Raw genomic sequence first — 4,383 nt, forward strand, 5'->3', positions numbered from 1 at the left:
CGGTAGGAACACACACACACACACACACACACACACACACACACACACACACACACACACACACACACCGTTATACACACATACTGTACATGCACACGTATACACATACAGATGGTTTTCCATGTGTTAAGCCGCAAGTAGTTTTGGGACACCCATCCTTTAATTGCAGTCAGGCAAAATTAAACCTTCTGGATCAGGGAGGAGCTTAAAGAGCTCATAGGAATGCAGACTAGGAAACGGTGACAGGAAAACATTTTGTTACAGCAAAACTCCATGTAACGCCAATCAGATGCCTTGATTGTCATGTATAGTCCATTAAGAACCAACCACAGTCTTATCCGTCTCTCTAAACTCTGCTGCTGCTGATAGAATGCAAACTACTAGCTCCACCTCTGGGCAGCGTGGAGAGCACAAACACTGTAAGCAGCCTGTTTTATACAAGTAATTATGCGGTAGATAAGGTTAGCTTGTCAACTCAAAGAGCCAGTGATCAGCTAACTGTTTAAGCTGGATTTCAAAAACTGGGATTTAAACAAACGACACGCGAAAACTTTAGGATACTTTTTTCAGCATTGTCGTCGTGTATGTGTGTTACAATGAGCGAAGTTAAATGTGAAATGCTCCACACCCCGTATGTGTCCAGGAAGCCTAACCCTCACTCAGACACACACATTAAATAAATCACAGCTCAGACGGAGCTTCACCATCCACCCACACTGTTTTTATACAGGTTTATACTTCAGTCCAAAAAGCTCAACTTTCTCTCAGACGCCGCAGTCCACCGCTGCTCCACACGTCTACACACGCCACCTACAAGAAGAATGGCAAAAGCATATGACTTTACCACTTTTCTCTCTAAATTAGGGACTTATTTCAGTCAGTGATAAAAAGGCATAGATTCTTATATTGACAATCATATAAGACAAATTACCTTGTTTAAAACAAAAAACAAAAACGGTTTTAGTTTGCTATTGCGCTTCTCCATGGACCTGCACAGATCAGATACAAGCGTTAATGTCTGATCCGTGTTGCCTGCAGACTGGTTAGTGTTACTGCTAATTGTCATGAACAAGGTTAAACAAGGCTGTGTTCTTCCTTCTAAACGTAACTCACTATTGATATCAGGAGTATTAATTATTGAATTTAAATCTTGTTATTTGTTGATTGTTATCAGTGGAATATTATACCATTTATATAGTCAACTTAATTAAAAAATTGCTCTTGCTGCTCTTAAAATACAAATCATTGGACAAGGAGAAGCAAGAGCAGCTTGCTGCTCTGCTAAAATGTATAACAAAGCAGGAAGACTGCTGTGTAGGAGGACAGGAAAGCCAAAGTGAGGCACATAGTAATGGGCTTGCGGGCCAGGGGGGTTATTAAACGTCACTTATTTTTGTTATTGTATGGACTACTTCAGTGCTAACTTAAGTGCTAACTGAAGCAGTCTGAAAATCACTGACTCAAAGTTTGTTTAGAAAAATGTGGCATGATTCATAGGAAGTGGCCTGGGCGCTGTGCATTCCTCATTTTCTTTCTTTTCTGGCCAAAAAAATGTTGTCACCTTTTTGGGCCATCACCAGTTTGCACCGCACCCCTATTAAATATCTATTAGGGCTGGGCGGTATATCGTTATTTGAAATATATAGATATTTTTTCAAACGAGATATGGAACGAGACGCTATTGTCAACATCAATATAGTTCATTTGCGTTGAAATTACAGCGCATTTGCTCCAAAAAAAGCCTCACTCTGCTTCAGAGTCCTGTACGGGTTCCCGCACAATTTGGATGAAATGGGTGAAAAATAATGTACTGTGTCGGACACAGGTGTGGGTCGGGTCGGACGCAGAGGATTCCAGTGATGAGGCTCTGCAGTATCGGGACGAAGTTGCCGCTTACATTGATTACAAAACACCTAAAGATGACTCTTTTGGTGTGTTATCGTGGTGGGGAGAGCACAGTCGTTCATTTCCCAATATTGCTCAGATTGACAGATTTATCCTCCCCATCCCTGTTCAGTGCATCCAGCGCAGCAAGCCAGCGAGACTTCTCCGGTGCTTGATATGATATTCAGGAGCGGTCGAGTCAACTAAAACCGTCAACAGTGGATGATGTGCTTTTTTGCACAGTAATCTAAAGCACCACGCCAAACACCAGACAGTGTATTTCCCAGGCGTTCCATCTAATGTGTCTAATTTTGCTTCAGGTGCGGGTCCGGCGTCTGTATCAATTTATAGCGGGTCTGGTCGGGTGCGGAATGTAATTCGCGCTACTGTCGGAACATGGGTCGGATGCGGTTGTAAGTATTGCGCGTATGGGCGGTTGCAGGTTTGCAAAATAAGACCCGTACAGGGCTTGAAAAAATTCTGCTTGAAAATATCGAGATATGACTTTTTGTCCATATCGCCCAGTCCTAATTTCTATGCATCTAATCCGTATTTGTCAGTACATCCTTCTCCCTATATATTGTTCTATCTTTATAGTAGGAGGTGTGATCATTATTGATCTATCAACTCTCTACCCTGTTCTAACAGCATTGAGCTCAGGCTCTCCCGTTCTCCCTCCTTTATCTCTCCCTCTCCTTTATCTCCTCTCCTTGCCTCTGATTCTTACTCTCTCTCACTCTATCTTAACTCTCACTCTCTTATATCTCTCTCCTCTCACCCTCTCTTTCTCTCTCTTATCTCCCCCTCTCACTTCTCTACTGCATCATTTTCACTCTCTGTCCTTTAACTTCAACTCACTGAATCCTCAACATGGTCTCCCTTGGTCTCGTCTCCTCCTCTCTCCCCCTCTCCTCTGTCCCTCTCTTATCACGATCAAACCTCCACCGCTGTGCCTGTGCGGTCACAAGGTCTTTGATTAGTATGCACAATGGCAGTTAGAGATAATGATGTCCGTTTCTTTTTTGCTAATGAAGTGATTGTTGTTGATGAGCTCTGATCTAATAGCCCGCTAACAAGTACCCAATGAGCATATGTCGCCACAGGGGGGCACTTGAAGGACCATAACTATCTGGATGATTAAACCATCGTAGCCGTCCCTTTGCCTCACTAAAACACCCCTTACATTATAGTTTGTCAAAATGTCCCTATTGTGCCGATTCTGCCAAAGCGCGATATAAACAATAGCAGTACCACATTAATCCTTGGAATCCTTTGTGCCAGTAGAGAGGTTGGGGACCAAGAAACAGTGAATCGCCCTGCAAGTACTTAAAAATGTCTTATCACTAAGACCTGACTGTCACTTTCTTTGGCAGAAGCGGCACAACAAAGTTATTCGGAAATATATTGTTAATAGATGCTTTTGGACCCAGGTTAACCTACCAATTAGATATGTAATGTGATAATGAAAAGAGATCACTACTATACGATAAAATGTATTTTATGAATCCCACATTTGTGTCACCACAGAAAGTACAGGACAATAATAAGAACGAAGAAATAAATCTGAATTAGAATTTGATTGCAGCAATAAAATAAATGTAAAGAAGAAAAATTGGAGTGAGTAGTGGAGTGAGACACATAACATGCCGACTGACTTGTGAACTGCACTGCTCTGCTTGCATATATATGTGTGTGTATATATATATATATATATATATATATACATTAGGGATGGAACAGTTCAAGTAAATTTAAAACTGTTCGCTAATAACGGTTCAGGGCATGTATGTATTGTCATTCAGTTAAAAAAATATTTTGTGCCGTAATAACAGTACCCATTGAAACTTTTCAGACTGTAATGATGTCTAGTTGCAATTATTTAGTAAGATTCACTCACTTGAAATAAATAGTAACAGAACAGTGAGTGGATCTGTCTGAAAATCACTGACTTCCTCCACACAGCACTTACATGATATTGCAGTTTTGCTTTTCGTAGCATTATTTAAATAAAAAAAATAGAATTAGACTTGTTGTTTTTCTTACCCTGGATATAAAAAAAGCCTCACTATCTCTCCCTCCTCCCCCCCCCACACACACACACACACGCACACGCACACACACACACACACACACACGGGTGGGCCTTGGTTTCATAAAGCAATCTGTCCTTACAGGAACACCTGCTCTTGGTTGAGAGGGGAGAGAGACAGGAGGAGAACAGAGAGAGAGGAGACCAGGAGAGGGCCAGATGAGGAAAGCAAAGAGGGAGACCAGGGGAGAGACACAGGAGGAGAGCAGACGGAGAGAGAGAGACCAGCTGAGTGAGAGAGGTTACAGAGAACATGACCGAGAGGAGAGAAGACCCTACAGTGACCCGTGACTATTTCTCTCCATAACAGACAGACAGAACAGTAGAGAGGGAGAAAGCCAATGGTTTTTTAACGTGTATTTTAGCATGTGCTTTTCTGTGTGTTCCAAGCAAACCGTTGTTGAGGTTGT

Source organism: Micromesistius poutassou (assembly GCF_964030765.1).
Source record: "Micromesistius poutassou genome assembly, chromosome: 23".
NCBI classification, from domain to species: domain Eukaryota; kingdom Metazoa; phylum Chordata; class Actinopteri; order Gadiformes; family Gadidae; genus Micromesistius; species Micromesistius poutassou.